Raw genomic sequence first — 20,677 nt, forward strand, 5'->3', positions numbered from 1 at the left:
TGCAGTTTGGTTGGTGGCAGTATTCTTGTGTATTGGTGGCATAGTGATTGTGATGTTCCTGGCTATGGTTGGTGGCAGTGTGAGAATATGAAGGTTCCTGAGCCTCCCCCAGGATATGTTCAGCATCCATATGATTACGCCTGGCTCTGTACTCTGCATAATAAACAGTCTCATTTATCAGAGTTTATAGGCTGTGTACCTGCAGCCTGGGCGGGCCCAGCTAGGCGTGTGTCACATAATATTATTATTATTGTTATTATTACTGCCATGTTCAGGCTGTTTTCCTACTTGCAACTCCCCGGCAGGTTTCCGGAAAGCCTTTTAAGGTCTTTCCAGGTTGCCAAGACCAAAATAATTAGTTTCCGGGGCTGGTGAGGGCGAGAATACTGAAGTTCACTAGTCTACATGCCTGCTGTTATCCTCAGAGTTCCCAGGGTGCACTACAATATCCAGCAGACAGGAAAGCCATGTACCCTTCGCTGTACTTCAGAAGCCCAAGCACAATGCACACAGTCAGGTGTACCGTGTGTGTGATGTGAAGACCCGATTGAGTACAACAGGATGTTTTTGCATGTGTTGTCTACAAATCGCACGCAGGGATAATGGAGTCAGTTGCAGTGCAGAAATGTGGCAGCCCCGGGAGGAGGGGGGGGGGGGGGGGGTGTTTGGTGTGCTGTATAGCACTACTATAAAGTGTGTTTTTGTACACAAACACATTCCATTATTTTTCAGCACAGAAATGTGAAGCAATTCACCTGCATGAAACTGCCAATAGCTGTATCAGAGGTTGTGGTTAATCTTAACTTGAGATGGTCTAAAGCCTGGTAAACACCTTGCAATTTCCAGTCGAATAGATGATTTCCGACAGATCCGATCTGATTTCCGATCATTTTTCTCATCAATTTGTATAGAAGTGATCAGAAAATTGATCAGAACAAAGATCAGATCTGTCAGAAATTATCTCTTGACCCATCTATCTGACGGGAACTTCCATGTATGTACCAGGCATAATGCTACTAGCTGGCCACTAACGGTCCAATTTCTAGCGCAAAATCGTTCGGATTGGTTGTAAATAATCTCAGTTGATGGACACAATCGATAATAACCGATTATAAAAACAATCGTCCGATTGAATTTTCGTCTAACCAAAATTTGGGTTTTCTTGTTGGTCGTGATAGCTAGTAAGCAATGATTGGTTAGTTTATGGTGTAGTGAACAATTTTTCGTCCGATCAGAATTTCTGATCGATCAATTTTTCGCTAGAAATTGGACCATTAGTGGCCACCTTAATTCTGATTGATTTTTCCACCACCACTTCCATAGATTTCAGCTGAAGCTTTGTACTGCTTGATGCAGTGCAACTCTATAGGCCATCAATACCTTTCCACTCCTGCGTGATGGGACAGGTCCTCTTCACCTCCTCCTGTATCCCCTCACCTCTTAAATTGAAATCCTGATGGGACAGGTCCTCTTCCCTCCTACTGTATCCGTGTCCCACCACCTCTCAGCTTATATGCCTGATGGGACCGGTCCTCTTCCCTCCTACTGTATCCTGTGCTCCCCACCTCTTAGATTGTAAGCCTGATTGGACAGGTCCTCTTCCCTCCTACTGTATCCTGTGTTCCCCACCTTTTACCTTATAAGCCTGATGGAACAGGTACTCTTTTCCTCCTACTGTATCCTGTGTCCCTCACCTCTAATGCTTAATCCACACCATACACACCATACAATTTTTTGGCAGACTTACCCGCCAGATCGATTATTTCCAGCACGTCCGATCTGAGAATCGATCGATTCTTTTGAGCAATTTTCTGAGCAATTTCCAGAGAAACTAACAGAAATCAGTCAGAAAATTGCTCAAAAAACCCACGATTCTGAGATTGGACATACTGGAAATAATCGATCTGGCAGGTAAGTCTACCAAAAAATTGTATGGTGTGGATCCAGCATTAGAGGAACTTTTTAAAAATAAAAACACATCAAATTTGGGCATTATTAATACGTTAAGCTGTTTACTGGTTTGTGATTTTTTTTTGCATGTAGCGTCCTTATTTAGCGTTGCAATGAACCTGCGCCAGTATTGAGTCTTTTCACTTCTGGAGCCTGCGCACCCTCTAGAGCAGGTAGCTGGGGTGTGGGCTGACCTGACAGACGGTTGCAGGTCATAGCTCAGCCACCTACAGTCACATCCTCTAGGCATGGCATATTTATTGGTGACAGTCCTGAATTTGGGACCAGCAGCCTGTCCCTCTGTCAGTGTCACATTTCCTTGGGCTTGCCGGATTGTAGGAACTAATGACATCTAAATTTAGTCCCGGCAGTAAGCCGTCATTAAGTGGGAGTTGTCCATTGAGCGGCCACTTGAGCAAGGCGTTAGCTTAATCCCAGCAGACCTTTAAATAGATGATGCAGCTGTAATGTAATCATTGGGCTCATCCTGGGCATGTGCTCATCTCCTTATTCATATTTTTATCACTGTTTCTGTCCCGCAGGTTGTTTGTTCCTTGAAGTGACAGATTGTCCTAATGTAACCACTTACATAAAATCACATGGCAGTGGGCGGGAGGAAGTGATTATAGTTACTGTAGGATGAGAGGGGGTATCTCATCCAGCACTGCACAGAAAGTATGCCAACATGCATCCTGTGTCCTGGGTGACCGTGGCATTGCTTGGTTTGGTTATTCAATAAGTGCCCACATACATCGGTTAGGTCCTGTTGGATTGACCAGACATGCAATGTGTCCGCATAGGTCAGGTGCTGTGTGCCTGCAGAGGTCAGGTGCTGTGTGCCTGCAGAGGTCAGGTGCTGTGTGCCTGCAGAGGTCAGGTGCTGTGTGCCTGCAGAGGTCAGGTGCTGTGTGCCTGCAGAGGTCAGGTGCTGTGTGCCTGTAGAGGTCAGGTGCTGTGTGCCTGCAGAGGTCAGGGTACTGCATGCCCACATAGCTCGGGATGCTTGAGGTTGTCTGTTATGTGCCCGCATAGGTCGTGTGCTGTGTGCCTGTAAAGGTCAGGTGCCGTGTGCCTGCAGAAGTCGGCATACTGCATGCCCGCATAGCTTGGGGTGCTGTAGGTTGGCTGCTATGTGCTCACAAAGGTTGTCTGTTATCTGCCCATATAGGTTGGGGTGTCATGTGCCCAAATAGTTTGAGATATGATTCTTGTGCCTGGGGGTAGTTATTGTTGGTGCACAGGCCTGTTCCTTATCATTCTGCCCTTGGATATGTGCTCCAGGGTGAGGAGGAAGAGGAAGGAGCAGAGATTAGTTGGCTCCTCTCAAAGTATTAGTTGAAGGGTAGGGTTCTTGTGTCTGGGAGGTTAGTTAGTGTTGGTGCACCAGCCTGTTCCTGATTATTCTGTCCGTGTATATGTGCTCTGGGGTGAGAAGGAAGGAGCAGAGTATAGTTGGATTTTCAAGGGGGGATTCCTGAAAGGTCTCCCCCTGCCTTGCACAGTACAGTATAACAATATGGAAGGACATCATGCTGGGTACACATATTGCAATTTCTCCTCCGACTGACAGGACCTGACAACTATTTCCTAAATGTCTGATCTGCTCCCGATCGACACCGGGATCGATCAGGAGCAGTTTGGATACAGATAATGATGAGGACAACCGACATTGCTAATGAAGGGGGAATTGAGGCATTTACACAGCAGAGCACAGGGCTGTGCTCATACCTGACTCTAAGTCCCCCATAGCTGCTCCATGCTCTGCACACACACTGCTGCTCAATGCTCTGTACACACGCTGCTGCTCAATGCTCTGTACACACGCTGATGCTCAATGCTCTGCACACACGCTGATGCTCAATGCTCTGCGCACACGCTGCTGCTCCATGCTCTGCGCACACGCTGCTGCTCCATGCTCTGCGCACACGCTGCTGCTCCATGCTCTGCGCACACGCTGCTGCTCCATGCTCTGCGCACACGCTGCTGCTCCATGCTCTGCGCACACGCTGCTGCACCATGCTCTACATACACGCTGCTGCTCCATGCTCTGCGCACACGCTGCTGCTCCATGCTCTGCGCACACGCTGCTGCTCCATGCTCTGCGCACACGCTGCTGCTCCATGCTCTGCGCACACGCTGCTGCTCCATGCTCTGCGCACACGCTGCTGCTCCATGCTCTGCGCACACGCTGCTGCTCCATGCTCTGCGCACACGCTGCTGCTCCATGCTCTGCGCACACGCTGCTGCTCCATGCTCTGCGCACACGCTGCTGCTCCATGCTCTGCGCACACGCTGCTGCTCCATGCTCTGCGCACACGCTGCTGCTCCATGCTCTGCGCACACGCTGCTGCTCCATGCTCTGCGCACACGCTGCACTCCAAAGTTGGCTGTAGCAGGGAAAGAAAGGGGGTGGGGCTGTGAGCTGCAGATTACCTTCAGATATTCTGGTGTCTCAACTTGTGCCTCTACCCAGACAATGCGCGTGCCCTGGTCTGAGGGGGGATTTTGGACAGCTGTAATACCCTTTTGCATTTGCCTATGCATCGGCCTGTTCCTGATTATTCTGCCCGTGTATATGATCTCCGGGGTGAGGCGGAAGGAGCAGAGAATAGTTGGGCTCCTCTCAGAAAGCCTTAGTGTTTGAGGGTATGATTCTTGTGTCTGGGGGGTAGGTAATGTTGGTGCACCAGCCAGTTCCTGATTATTCTGCCCGTGTATATGATCTCCGGGGTGAAGAGGAAGGAGCAGAGATTAGTTGGCTTCTCTCAGAAAGCCTTAGTTGGAGGATATGATTCTTGTGTCTGGGGGTAGTTAGTGTAGGTGCACCGGCCAGTTCCTGATCATTCTGCCTGTGTATATGACCTCCGGGGTGAAGAGGAAGGAGCAAAGATTAGTTGGCTTCTCTCAGAAAGCCTTAGTTTGAGGGTATGATTCTTGTGTCTGGGTGGTTGGGGCACATTCCGCTCTCTTGATGAGAACAGACTTGGTTAACAGGTTCCTCCACTATAACCTATTTAAGCCCAGATCACAGGATTGCCTGTGGCCTTACACTGCAGAGGAACTACATGTACCAGTGTGACCTGGTCTGATTTGCTGGGATCCGTAGCTCACAACTGGAGGAGGGCAGAAAGCTGCATGTGTAGCTATGATTTATACTATGACATTCTGCGCAGAGATCATTATAAACTGGCTTGTCCAGTGCTTTCCTCCATTGTCTGAGCTCAAAGATGTTTGTCCATTTTCACAACACCTCTGGTTACCATATGCAGAATGTATTTGTGTGTGTGCGTGCGTGCGTGCGTGCAATGTGTATGTATGTATGCAGGCTATGTACACTCTGTAGGCAGTGTGTACTCTATGTATGTTGTGTGCGTATATAAATTGTGTAAGTTTCTATGCTATATGCAATGTGTGTATGTATGTGCAGTGCATACAATGTGCATGCATGTAAATATGTAGTGTGGAGGTATATATTGTGTATGTATTGTGTGTACTTTATGTAGTTTGTGTGTTTGTGTACAGTGAGTGTGAGATACATACACAATTTGTGTGTGTGTGTGTCAGTGCTCTAAAAACTGAAGTCAATTAGCAGGGAGTTGGGGCTGACAGAGCGATCTCTACTCTTCATACCCATGTAACAAAAAGGGGGAGTGGCTCTAGCTGCCTGGGTGTGAGGAGACAGCTGTTAGTCTCTAAGGATCTAGGAATTGATGTTACAGGTATATAGCTACAGTGGGATGCGAAAGTTTGGGCAACCTTGTTAATTGTCATGATTTTCCTGTATAAATCGTTGGTTGTTACGATAAAAAATGTCAGTTAAATATATCATATAGTAGACCCACACCGTCATATTTGAAAAGTGAAATTAAGTTTATTGGATTTACAGAAAGTAGAATTAGGCAGGTGCATACATTTGGGCAATGTTGTCATTGTATTGATTCCAAAACCTTTAGAACTAATTATTGGAACTCAAATTGGCTTGGTAAGCTCAGTAACCCCTGACCTACATACGCAGGTTATTCCAGTTATGAGGAAGAGTATTTAAGGGGGGGGGGGGGGGGTCAACTGTAAGTTCCCCTCCTCTTTTAAATTTCTCTGAAGAGTAGCAACATGGGGGTCTCAAAACAACTCTCAAATGACCTGAAGACAAAGATTCTTCCCCATCATGGTTTAGGGGAAGGATACAGAAAGCCATCTCAGAGATTTCCACAATTAGGAACATATTGGAAATGGAAGACCACAGGCGCAGTTCAAGTTAAGGCTTGAGGTGGCAGACCAAGAAAAATCTCAGCTAAACAGAAGCGACAAATGGTGAGAACAGTCAGTCAACCCACAGACCATCACCAAAAGCCTACAACATCATCTTGCTGCAGATGGAGTCACTTTGCATTGTTCAACCATTCTGCGCACTTTACACAAGGAGATGCTGTATGTGAGAGTGATGCAGAACAAGCCTTTTCTCCGCCCACAGCACAAACAGAGGTACTTGAGGTGTGCTAAAGAACATTTGGACAAGGCAACTTCATTTTGGAATAAGGTACTGTGGACTGATGAAACTAAAATTTAGTTATTTGGACATAACAAGGGGCGTTATGCATGGAGGAAAATCAACACAGCATTCCAACAAAAACACCTGCTACCTATAGTAAAATATGGTGGTGGTTCCATCATGCTGTGGGGCTGTGTGGCCAGTGCAGGGACTGGGAATCTTGTCAAAGTTGAGGGACGCATGGATTCCACTCAGTATCAGAAGATTCTGGAGACCAATGTCCAGGAATCCATGACAAAGCTATGGCTGCGCCGGGTCTGGATCTTTCAACAAGACAATGACCCTAAACACTGCTCAAAATCCACTAAGGTATTCATACAGAGAAACGAGTACAATGTTCTGGAATGGCCATCTCAGTCCCCAGACCTGAATATACTTGAAAATCTGTGGTGTGAGTTAGACAGCTGTCCATGCTCGGAAGCCATCAAACCTGAATGAACTAGAGATGTTTTTTTAAAGAGGAATGGTCCAAAATAGACTTCAACCAGAATCCAGACTCTCATTGGAACCTACAGGAAGCGTTTAGAGGCTGTAATTTCTGCAAAAGGAGGATCTACTAAATATTGATTTCATTTCTTTTTTGTGGTGCCCATATTTATGCACCTGCCTAATTTTGTTTAAAGAATTATTGCACACTTTCTGTAAATCCAATAAACTTAATTTCACTTCTCAAATATCACTGTGTGTCTCCTATATGATATATTTAATTAAAAATTTTTTTATCGTAACAACCAACGATTTATACAGGAAAATCATGTCGATTAACAAGGTTGCCCAAACTTTCGCATCCCACTGTATAGTGTGTAAAGTATATTTGCCAAAAAGGATGGTAAGACAGACTTACCTTGAATAAGTGCTTCCGAGAGTGGGATGTTAAAAGAAAAAATTATTCATTATACCTACGGCACTTTTTACTTGACCTGATGAATCATTTTTCACCACATTCCACTCTCGGATTGGTCTGTACAGTAGCCCACTTATGTTATTTTACTATGATGAAATAAAGAGCTATATTTTAAACAGGTGTTATTTACATTGTTGGAGGTGCTGATCCCCTTCTCGCAGACGAGTTTACTGCTCGAGAGGTACTGAAGGGTCATCTCTATTCTTGCAATACATGTGTACTGATCTCCCTCTCCATCATTGGCAGTGCTGGCTAAGCCGAGGCAAAGTTGGCAGACGAGACGGCAGAGGAGGAAAATACCGGCATAAGCAACTGCAGCAGCCTTGGGCCCGGGATGTGTGGCACCATTCACCGGGCCCCAGATTCACTCGGATCCCGTACACCCCTCCCCTCAGTGATGCCCTATTGGCGGCCCAGGGATATGCTGCTGTGGCATGTGCTCTGAGGTCTGTCAGGTGTCAGGGCCCTTTCACACCGGCTGCGTTCTCTTTGGTTTTTGAAAAGGCTTGCAATTTTCCAAACGCAAATACAGTAAAGTTACAATTGAAATCGTGGGAATGCATTTATGCTGACATTTTTAAAAAGGCAATCATAGTTCTGTTGTATTTTTTTCCTGTGTTTCCATTGAGGCCAACATAGTGAAAATCACAAAATGCAAAACCCGTTTGTGTTTGTAATTGCATTTTTCTATTGCGTTTCGAGTTCTTTGGTGTAGAAGTGGGCTCAGATAAGTTTATGGGTCTTCCTGGGCAGCCACAGCTGAATGGGCAGCCAAGCAGAATTCGGCTGAATCTATCTGGATGAGTTGCTGTGGTTGGTGATGACCACCAGCCATGAGATCCCTCAGGTGTCAGGTGGGTTTATGATTCCTTGTAGGCGGCTGCAGCAGAATACGGCTGAATCTCTCTGGATATGCTGCAGTGGCCGGTGATGACCTCCAGCCATGAGATCCCTGAAGTGTCAGGGGATTTATTATTCCTCGTAGGGGGCCACAGCAGAATTCGGCTGAATCTATCTGGATTAGCTGCTGTGGTTGGCGATGACCTTCAGCCATGAGATCCATCAGGTGTCAGGTGGGTTTATGATTCCTCGTAGGAAGCAGCAGCAGAATACGACTGAATCTATCGGGATGAGCTGCTGTGGTTGGCGATGACCGCCAGCCATGAGATCCCTCAAGTGTCAGGTGGGTTTATGATTCCTCGTAGGCGGCTGCAGCTGAATACGGCTGAATCTATCTGGATGAGCTGCTGTGGTTGGTGATGACCTCCAGCCATGAGATCCCTCAGGTGTCAGGCGGGTTTGATTCCTCGTAGGCGGCCGCAGCAGAATACGGCTGAATCTATCTGGATGAACTGCTGTGGTTGGTGATGACCTCCAGCCATGAGATCCCTCAGGTGTCAGATGGGTTTATGATTCTTCCTGGGCAGCCACAGCAGAATACGGCTGAATCTATCTGGATGAGCTGCTGTGGTTGGTGATGACCTCCAGCCATGAGATCCCTCAGGTGTCAGATGGGTTTATGATTCTTCCTGGGCGGCCACAGCAGAATACGGCTGAATCTATCTGGATGAGCTGCTGTGGTTGGTGATGACCTCCAGCCATGAGATCCCTCAGGTGTCAGGCGGGTTTGATTCCTCGTAGGCAGCCGCAGCAGAATACAGCTGAATCTATCCGGATGAGCTGCTGTGGTTGGTGATGTTCTCCAGCCATGAGATCCCTCAGGTGTCAGGGGATTTCTGATTCCTCGTAGGCAGCCACAGCAGAATTCGGCTGAATCTATCTGGATGAGCTGCTGTGGTTGGTGATGTTCTCTAGCCATGAGATCCCTCAGGTGTCAGGTGGGTTTATGATTCCTCGTAGGCGGCCGCAGCAGAATACGGCTGAATCTATCCGGATGAGCTGCTGTGGTTGGTGATGTCCTCCAGCCATGAGATCCCTCAGGTGTCGGGCGGGTTTGATTCCTCGTGCGCATCCGCAGCAGAATACACTTGAATCTTTCTGGATGAGCTGCTGTGGTTGGTGATGTCCTCCAGCCATGAGATCCCTCAGGTGTCAGGTGGGTTTATGATTCCTCGTAGGTGGCCGCAGCAGTATATGGCTGAATCTATCTGGATAAGCTGCTGTGGTTGGTGATGTCCTCCAGCAATGAGATCGCTCAGGTGTCAGGCAGGTTTATGATTCCTTGTAGGAGACAGAAGTTGAATATGGCTGAATCTATCTGGATTAGCTGCTGTGGTTGGTGATGTCCTCCAGCCATGAGATCGCTCAGGTGTCAGGTGGGTTTATGATTCCTCGTAGGCGGCCGCAGCAGAATATGGCTGAATCTATCTGGATGAGCTGCTGTGGTTGGCGATGACCACCAGCCATGAGATCCCTCAGGTGTCAGGGGGGTTTATGATTCCTTGTAGGACGCAGCAGCTGAATACGGCTGAATATATCTGGAAAGCTACTGCGGTTTGTGATGACCGCTTGTGGTCAGAGTCTGTGTTGGGATAAAGCAGCACACCATCCGGGTCACTCGTAGATACTCGGGCAGGGGACTGTTGCCGTGAGCTGGAATACTGCTGTCTATATTGCTGCAGGGCTGAGGAATTAATAGCAGAATGTGATTCCATATCAGATAAGCTCTTCAGGATCTCACCAGTTTGTGTGTCTGAGTAAATATATTTAGGGAAGAGGGTTCCCCGCTAGTCCTGGCTGAATCACGCTCTTATTTCTGACTTAACACCTACATTACCTGGAGCCTGTGCTCAGCCACTGATCCGCAGGAGCTGCAGGCCGCACTGCACATAGCGCTGTACTCATCTCATTGCTGTATTTCGGCTCCTGACTTGAGGCAAAGACAGTAAGCGGAACTCCCAACAGTTCTGAAAATACGCCTCCTGAAGGCAGAGTTTATACTCACCTGGGTTCCAGGACAGACCATGCCAATAGCACCCCCTCTACAAGTTATGTGAGTAAAGCTTCCACACAGCGATGCAGAGCTATGAGAACTGGTGCACAGTATACAGTGTAGACAGGAACAGGGAGGAAGAGTACAGAGCAATGATCAGACCTGCAAGTCATGTGAGTAAAGCTGTCACACAGGGATGCAGAGATATCAGAGCTGGTGTACAATGTACACAGCATACGGTATAGACAGGAACAGGAATGAGAGCACGGAGCAATGATCAGACCTCATTTACAAATCATGTGAGTAAAGCTGTCACACAGGGATGCAGAGAAATTAAAGCTGGGGTATAGTATACAGTGTACACAGAAACAGGAAGGACAGCATAGAGGAATGACGAGACTTTATCTACAAGTCATGTGAATAAATCTGTCATACAGGGATGCAGAGACATCAGAACTGATGTACAGTGTACACAGTATAGACAGGAACAGGAAAGACAGCACAGAGCAATGATCAAACCTGATCTACAAGTCATGTGAGTAAAGCTGTCACACAGGGATAAAGAGATATCAGAGCTGGTGTACAGCTCATACAGTATAGACAGGAACAGGACCTCCTCTTCATTTCTCTTTAGGAAAGCAAAAACGATAATGCATGATAATGGCAGAAGCAATTTGAGGCTCTTTTAATACCTTACTGTTACCTGTGCACTGACACAGGAGATAGGGGAGCTACATGAGCCCTGTACCTGTACACTGACACATACACAAGCCCTTTACTTGTACACTGACAAATACACGAGTCCTGTACACTGACACAGGAGGGAGGGGAGATGCACAAGCCCTGTACCTGTACACTGACACATGAGATCATATTTCCTACCCCCCTCCTGTGTCAGTGTACAGGTACAGGGCTGGTGTATCTCCCCTCTCTCCTGTGTCAATGTACAGGTACAGGGCTCGTGTACCTCCCCTCTCTCCTGTGTCAGTGTACAGGTACAGGGCTCATGTATGTGTCAGTGTACAGGTACAGGGCTTGTTTACCTCCCCTCTCTCCTGTGTCGGTGTACAGGTACAGGGCTGGCGTATTTCCCTTCTGTCCTGTGTCAGTGTACAGGTACAGGGCTGGTGTATCTCCCCTCTCCTGTGTTAGTGTACAGGTACAGGGCTGGTGTAACTCCCCTCTCTCCTGTGTCGGTGTACAGGTACAGGGCTGGCGTATTTCCCTTCTGTCCTGTGTCAGTGTACAGGTACAGGGCTGGTGTATCTCCCCTCTCCTGTGTTAGTGTACAGGTACAGGGCTGGTGTAACTCCCCTCTCTCCTGTGTCAGTGTACAGGTACAGGGCTGGTGTATCTCCCCTCTCCTGTGTTAGTGTACAGGTACAGGGCTGGTGTATCTCCCCCTCTCCTGTGTCAGTGTACAGGTACAGGGCTGGTGTATCTCCCCCTCTCCTGTGTCAGTGTACAGGTACAGGGCCCGTGTATCTCCCCTCTTTCCTGTGTCAGTGTACAGGTACAGGGCTAGTGTATCTCTCCTCTCTCCTGTCAGTATACAGGTACACGGTTGGTGTATCTCCCCTCTGTCCTGTGTCAGTGTACAGGTACAGGGCTGGTGTATCTCCCTTCTCTCCTGTCAGTGTACAGGTACAGGGCTTGTGTACCCCCCCCCCCTCCTGTGCCATTGTACAGGTACAGGGCTGGTGTATCTCCCCTCTGTCCTTTGTGAGTGTACAGGTACAGGGCTGGTGTATCTCCCCTCTCTCCTCTGTCAGTGTACAGGTACAGGGCTGGTGTATCTCCCCTCTCTCCTGTCAGTGTACAGGTACAGGGCTGGTGTATCTCCCCTCTCTCCTGTCAGTGTACAGGTACAGGGCTGGTGTATCTCCCCTCTGTCCTGTGTCAGTGTACAGATACAGGGCTGGTGTATCCTCCCCTCTGTCCTCTGTCAGTGTGCAGGTACAGGGCTGGTGTATCTCCCCTCTCTCCTGTCAGTGTACAGGTACAGAGCTGGTGTATCTCCCCTCTGTCCTGTGTCAGTGTACAGATACAGGGCTGGTGTATCCTCCCCTCTGTCCTCTGTCAGTGTGCAGGTACAGGGCTCTTGTATGTGTCGGGGTACAGGTCCCATGTATTTCCCCCTCTTTTCGGGAAGATGGAACAATGCCCGGTCCAGTTAGTAGTGATGTGTGCTGAAGAGATGGACTGTGCTGAGAGTTCCCTGCGTCCAGCACTCCTCCAGCAGATATTTTGCTTTGGAAGAGCTCCCTCCTCCTCATGCCGCATTGTGCCACTGCTGGCAGCGCAGACCGCTCGGCACTCAGGAGAACCTGTAGGGTGAGCTGCGTTTCCTGCTCCCCATCTATAAGGTCATTGTTTTGCAGCCAGGAGCTCCGGCTCCCTGAGAACATACCCTGGGAAAGAGCCTTACAGTTAAGCAGCTTCAGTTATGCCCACAGGCTACGTATTACTGTAGGCCATAAGCGAGTGCGATGGCTTGCTGCTAGCAAAGGAGGCTGCCTGCTGTCTCTGTATTATTGCCAAGAGGAAGCCCTCAGGTGCAGCATACAGCTCTGACAAGTGTTTGCATTGTGTGCAGCCAGCCAGCGCTGGAAACGGCTGCAAAGGAATTCAGAAGTTAATCTAGAAGCTTGGACTGAATAGAGCCGCAGAGAATATCACACCAGGCCATTGTTCAGGACAATGGCGCAGTTATTGAGCCGCGTATGTGCCGTATCTATGGACCTCAGGGCTGCCGTCCGCCACAAAAGGGTTGCGGTTACTGGGAAGTCTGTCCCTTTCACACGCAGCGTTCCTTGTGATGGATAACAAAGCTCGCTTCCCCTGTGCGCTGGGATGGTCTGTCATAGTGACTTCACAATAATCGCAGTGACACAGAGATTGGCTACACCGCGTATAGCCACATAGGCTGCCTGTGCACCTAATACTGACTGGCAAAGATCAATCTGCCTCCCAGGTGGCAATGCCCTTTTATAAACTCTGCCCCAACCAATCTGTACCCACATGGGTTAATGTGGAAGGAAGTTAGGAGGGAGTACCAGCTAGTCTTTCACTGTAAGCTCACATTCCTTGACTCCGCCCACCTTCTCGCTCTGCTGCTGAGAGCCCACTACAGCTCAGCAGAGTCTTATCTCCTAGTCTATGCTTCCTGTATATGATTAACCCTTCCCACACCATCCCCTTTGTCTTTGTAAAAGGGATATACTATGGCTATGTACCGGACCGCATTGGTGATATGCTCCTATTTATTGCCTGAGTAAGTGGGATATACCCGCGAAACGCGTTGCACCTTGTTCGGAGTATGTAAATAAACTGATTTTTGCTTAAAACAGCAATTTTTGTGTCTGTTTTGGAGGGGTAAGTCCACCGCTACCTACTTCATTTTATCCATTTTAAAGAAATATTGTTTTTACCCTGTTGGCGCCTCTGTACTACTTTTGCAGTCTTCTGATTTTCTGTTTACAATGGCTTTCTTCTTGCCACTCTTCCATAAAGGCCAACTTTGTACAGTGCATGACTAATAGTTGTCCTATCGACAGATTCCCCCACCTGAGCTGTAGATCTCTGCAGCTCGTCCAGAGTCACCATGGGCCTCTTGACTGCATTTCTGATCAGCGCTCTCCTTGTTCGGCCTGTGAGTTTAGGTGGACGGCCTTGTCTTGGTAGGTTTACAGTTGTGCCATACTCCTTCCATTTCTGAATGATCGCTTGAATAGAGCGCCGTGGGATGTTCAAGGCTTTGGAAATCTTTTTGTAGACTAAGCCTGCTTTAAATTTCTCAATAACTTTATCCCTGACCTGTCTGGAGTGTTCTTTGGACTTCATGGTGTTGTTGTTCCCAAGATTCTCTTAGAAAACCTCTGAGGCTGTCACAGAGCAGCTGTATTTGTACTGACATTAGATTACACACAGGTGCACTCTATTTAGTCATTAGCACTCATCAGGCAATGTCTATGGGCAACTGACTGCACTCAGACCAAAGGGGGCTGAATAATTACGCACACCCCATTTTGCAGTTATTGATTTGTAAAAATCTTTGGAATTGTGTATAATTTTCGTTCCACTTCTCACATGTACAGCACTTTGTATTGGTCCTTCACATGGAATTCCAATAAAATTGATTCATGTTTGTGGAAGTAATGTGACAAAATGTGGAAAACTTCAAGGGGGCCGAATACTTTTGCAAGCCAATGTATGTATGTATGTATGTATGTATGTATGTATGTATGTATGTATGTATATATTTATCTATATATATTTATCTATCTATATATATTTATCTATCTATATATTTATCTATCTATATATTTATCTATCTATATATTTATCTATCTATCTATCTATCTATCTATCTATCTATCTATCTATCTATCTATCTATCTATCTATCTATCTATATACATGGCCGGATTTCTGGCAAGGCCACATAGGCCATGGCCTAGGGCACCAGATAAACAAGGGGCGGCCTGCAGACAGTGGGCATTATTTGCAGGGCATTATTTGCAAGTGTCCAAACCAATGAAAGTGGTCAGAATAACTGCACTATTAGTACCAGCTGGCATCTGCCTGTGCTGTGCTACAGGCAGCTGCAGTCCTTTAACCAAACGTTTGTGAACAGTGTGTGACTAGCAAAAAGCCAGACCTTGTCCAATGACATAGCAGTAGCTCCAGGCAGTTACAGAAGGCCGGGTCTCACACACTTGGTGTGGGGGATGAAAGGACCAGGGGCAGCACCAGCAAATAGTACAGAATACAGAAGGCAGCCTCTCACAGTACCCATTTCTTAAATATTGATTGGCCAGCGCTGTTACCCTGGAGACAGCAGTGGGTACAGGACTCACTTTTACGTGTTGCTGACCCCACCCAATGTCCAATTGTGAGCCACTTTTGACTATGTGTGTATGGTGGAAGGCTCCTACCACGCCCATCACCTGTAGATCGCTTGATTGACCAGTTCCCCCGTGTGACATGATTGATTCACTTCACGTTGCCTTGGAGACCTCAGCACTAGCCCCAATAGTGGACACCATCGGCCCAAAATTTTTTTGATGGATGTGTGTGGAGAGAGGTGGTAGGATACGGTTGGGGCGGCTGGTAATAGTCGGCCTTGGGCGGTAAGAAGTACAAATCCGGCCCTGTCTATATATATATATATATATATATATATATATATATATATATATATAAGTACAGAGGGGCTGCAGCACACAACAGGAAAACAGTGACAGGGGCTCTTGGTTACGCTTTAACGCGCTTAAGCTCACCAACTGCGCCAAAGTGTCCCCAATCTGGTGAGTCCTACTCTACCATGCAAAATGCCAGTTTTTATAAGCAGTCTAGTGGGAACTAAACCAAAAACCCTAAAATGTCAACTAGATGGGAAAAAAGGAAATTAAAAACACCTCACCCTTCACCTAGCTACCAAACGAACTCTCTTAACATGTGCAAAGCACTCATTTATATACTTAACTGTGCTAGAGGTGGGCGTGGTCATGCAGGCTCACAGGGGAAAATTATAAATAAATTACCAAGGGGTGAGCAGCACAAACCAAATTTTTTTATGCAATTCTATGCAAAGCATGCACGCAGCGCTGGAGGTCCCCAGACTCCATAAGAAATATATAAGTACAGAGGGGCTGCAGCACACAACAGGAAAACAGTGACAGGGGCTCTTGGTTACGCTTTAACGCGCTTAAGCTCACCAACTGCGCCAAAGTGTCCCCAATCTGGTGAGTCCTACTCTACCATGCAAAATGCCAGTTTTTATAAGCAGTCTAGTGGGAACTAAACCAAAAACCCTAAAATGTCAACTAGATGGGAAAAAAGGAAATTAAAAACACCTCACCCTTCACCTAGCTACCAAACGAACTCTCTTAACATGTGCAAAGCACTCATTTATATACTTAACTGTGCTAGAGGTGGGCGTGGTCATGCAGGCTCACAGGGGAAAATTATAAATAAATTACCAAGGGGTGAGCAGCACAAACCAAATTTTTTTATGCAATTCTATGCAAAGCATGCACGCAGCGCTGGAGGTCCCCAGACTCCATAAGAAATATATAAGTACAGAGGGGCTGCAGCACACAACAGGAAAACAGTGACAGGGGCTCTTGGTTACGCTTTAACGCGCTTAAGCTCACCAACTGCGCCAAAGTGTCCCCAATCTGGTGAGTCCTACTCTACCATGCAAAATGCCAGTTTTTATAAGCAGTCTAGTGGGAACTAAACCAAAAACCCTAAAATGTCAACTAGATGGGAAAAAAGGAAATTAAAAACACCTCACCCTTCACCTAGCTACCAAACGAACTCTCTTAACATGTGCAAAGCACTCATTTATATACTTAACTGTGCTAGAGGTGGGCGTGGTCATGCAGGCTCACAGGGGAAAATTATAAATAAATTACCAAGGGGTGAGCAGCACAAACCAAATTTTTTTATGCAATTCTATGCAAAGCATGCACGCAGCGCTGGAGGTCCCCAGACTCCATAAGAAATATATAAGTACAGAGGGGCTGCAGCACACAACAGGAATCACACCAGATTGGGGACACTTTGGCGCAGTTGGTGAGCTTAAGCGCGTTAAAGCGTAACCAAGAGCCCCTGTCACTGTTTTCCTGTTGTGTGCTGCAGCCCCTCTGTACTTATATATTTCTTATGGAGTCTGGGGACCTCCAGCGCTGCGTGCATGCTTTGCATAGAATTGCATAAAAAAATTTGGTTTGTGCTGCTCACCCCTTGGTAATTTATTTATAATTTTCCCCTGTGAGCCTGCATGACCACGCCCACCTCTAGCACAGTTAAGTATATAAATGAGTGCTTTGCACATGTTAAGAGAGTTCGTTTGGTAGCTAGGTGAAGGGTGAGGTGTTTTTAATTTCCTTTTTTCCCATCTAGTTGACATTTTAGGGTTTTTGGTTTAGTTCCCACTAGACTGCTTATAAAAACTGGCATTTTGCATGGTAGAGTAGGACTCACCAGATTGGGGACACTTTGGCGCAGTTGGTGAGCTTAAGCGCGTTAAAGCGTAACCAAGAGCCCCTGTCACTGTTTTCCTGTTGTGTGCTGCAGCCCCTCTGTACTTATATATTTCTTATGGAGTCTGGGGACCTCCAGCGCTGCGTGCATGCTTTGCATAGAATTGCATAAAAAAATTTGGTTTGTGCTGCTCACCCCTTGGTAATTATATATATATATATATATATATATATATATATATATATATATATATATATATATATATATATATATATATATATATATATATATATATATATATATATATATATATATATATATATATATATATATATATATATACACACAGTGGTGTGAAAAACTATTTGCCCCCTTCCTGATTTCTTATTCTTTTGCATGTTTGTCACACATAAATGTTTCTGCTCATCAAAAAACGTTAACTATTAGTCAAAGATAACATAATTGAACACATAATGCAGTTTTAAATGATGGTTTTTATTATTTAGTGAGGGAAAAAACTCAAAACCTACATGGCCCTGTGTGAAAAAGTGATTGCCCCCCTTGTTAAAAAATAACTGTGGTTTATCACATCAATTTCTGTAGTCACCCCCAGGCCTGATTACTGCCACACCTTCAATCAAGAAATCACTTAAATAGGAGCTATCTGACACAGAGAAGTAGACCAAAAGCACCTCAAAAGCTAGACATCATGCCAAGATCCAAAGAAATTCAGGAACAAATGAGAACAAAAGTACTGTAATTGAGATCTATCAGTCTGATAAAGGTTATAAAGCCATTTCTAAAGCTTTGAGACTCCAGCGAACCACAGTGAGAGCCATTATCCACAAATGGCAAAAACATGGAACAGTGATGAACCTTCCCAGGAGTGGCTGGTCGACCAAAATTACCCCAAGAGCGCAGAGAAAACTCATCCGAGAGGCCACAAAAGACCCCAGGACAACATCTAAAGAACTGCAGGCCTCACTTGCCTCAATTAAGGTCAGTGTTCACAACTCCACCATAAGAAAGAGACTGGGCAAAAACGGCCTGTATGGCAGATATTCAAGGCGCAAACCACTTTTAAGCAAAAAGAACATTAAGGCTCTTCTCAATTTTGCTAAAAAAAATCTCAATGATTGCCAAGACTTGTGGGAAAATACCTTGTGGACCGACGAGACAAAAGTTGAACTTTTTGGAAGGTGAGTGTCCTGTTAAATCTGTCGTAGAAGTAACACAGCATTTCAGCAAAAGAACATCATACCAACAGTAAAATATGGTGGTGGTAGTGTGATGGTCTGGGGTTGTTTTGCTGCTTCAGGACCTGGAAGGCTTGCTGTGATAGATGGAACCATGAATTCTACTGTCTACCAAAAAATCCTGAAGGAGAATGTCTGGCCATCTGTTTGTCAACTCAAGCTGAAGCGATCTTGGGTGCTGCAGCAGGACAATGACCCAAAAGACACCAGCAAATCCACCTCTGAATGGCTGAAGAAAAACAAAATGAAGACTTTGGAGTGGCCTAGTCAAAACCCTGACCTGAATCCTATTGAGATGTTGTGGCATGACCTTAAAAAGGCAGTTTATGCTAGAAAACCCTCAAATAAAGCTGAATTACAACAATTCTGCAAAGATGAGTGGGCCAAAATTCCTCCAGAGCGCTGTAAAAGACTTGTTGCAAGTTATCGCAAACGCTTCATTGCAGTTATTACTGCTAAGGGTGGCCCAACCAGTTATTAGGTTCAGGGGGCAATTTCTTTTTCACACAGGGCCATGTAGGTTTGGAGGTTTTTTTTCTCACTAAATAATAAAAACCATCATTTAAAACTGCATTTTGTGTTCAATTATGTTATCTCTGACTAATGGTTAACGTTTTTTGATGAGCAGAAACATTTAAGTGTGACAAACATGCAAAAGAATAAGAAATCAGGAAGGGGGCAAATAGTTTTTCACACCACTGGGGTGAAGGGGGGGGGGGGGGGGGGGGTTACGACGGACCGGAACTTAGAACTTCCTCTCTGCTCTATAAGATACACAACAGCATTATAACCTTCAAAGAAAAACATTTCATTTTTTTACAGCTGATACAAATCCTTAAATAATTCTACAGTGTTACTACTTCCTGCTTTCATTTAAGCAGGCATATTGTTAACATCCTGTGCTTTCAAATGAGCTTATCTGCCATGGCAGTCAGTTGACACGGAAGAGACCAAATTACAGTTGTGATTAGTCACACATGAGGGGGAATTAGACAGGCTAAACTCTCTAAATACATACAGGGTGCATTTCTCTGTTTTCCTTCTGTCTTGTGCAAGAGTTCAGGACCACTTTAAATAAGTTTTTACACACTGAGCAGGGAAGAACAGTATTTGCAGAGCTGGCCACAGAGAGTTATTCTTTTTTTAGCAGAGTGATGTGGGCTGTGTCAATCTGGCCACTTCCATCATCACACTCACTGCTCTCACACATGATGTATCCAATTGTTGGACCATGAAAAGTATATATCTGAAAAAGGTGAACTAGTCTCAGACTTTTTCTTACCTGCAACTTAAGCAGTTGCATGTGGACAGGGGAGAAGCCCACCTACACTATCAGATGGCAGGCTTTCGGTATGACATAAGTGGCAGCAAAAGCTGTTTTTAGTGGTCTTTGAGAGAGCAATTCACAAGCGACGGCAAAAAAAGGTATTTAAAAGTGAGGTGCAATAACTGTTGTCATTTAGGGTGCACAATGTTTACAGAGTTTTGCAACGCGTTTCACTGGCGTGACCCCACTTCATCAGGGAGTGATGGAAGGAGTATACAGCAGATGCTGTCCGAGTCTAAGAAGAGCGCCTCTTCTTAGACTTGGACGACATCTGCTGTATACTCCTTCCTTCACTGCCTGATGAAGCGGGGTCACACCCGTGAAACGCGTTGCAAAACTTTGTGGAGTGCATAAATACATTTTTCAGAGTCGGACAACTGGTATGATTTTAACAGGAAAAATCTGTATCCTTCTCAGTTTAAGTTCCCTTTAAACAATACTAGCTGCCTGGCAGCCCTGCTAATCTATTTGGCTGCAGTAGTGTGTGAATAACACCAGAAACGAGCATGCAGCTGATCTGTTCAGATCTTACAATGTCAGAAACACCTGATCTGCTGCATGCTTGTTCAGGGTCTATGGCTAAAAGTATTGGAGGTAGAAGATCAGCAAGACAGCCAGGCAACTGGTATTGCTTAAAAGGAAATAAATATGGCAGCCTCCATATCCCTCTCACCTCGGGTTCTCTTTACTGCCCAGTCAGAATATGGCACAACTGTAGAAGTATAATTATTAGACCATTATGTGATTGTAGCACTCGTGCAGTTTTGTCACACACTGTGCTGTAAGTTGTGATTTGTGTTCCCTGC

General features: G+C 46.0%; 1 protein-coding gene across 1 annotated transcript in view; it reads left to right on the top strand.

The window, feature by feature from the left end:
• LOC137542290 (tubulin-specific chaperone D-like) overlaps positions 1–20,677 on the top strand; it is a 343,085-nt gene that overhangs the window by 171,153 nt on the left and 151,255 nt on the right. The window lies entirely within an intron of this gene.

This window comes from Hyperolius riggenbachi, chromosome 12, assembly GCF_040937935.1.
Source record: "Hyperolius riggenbachi isolate aHypRig1 chromosome 12, aHypRig1.pri, whole genome shotgun sequence".
Lineage (NCBI taxonomy): Eukaryota > Metazoa > Chordata > Amphibia > Anura > Hyperoliidae > Hyperolius > Hyperolius riggenbachi.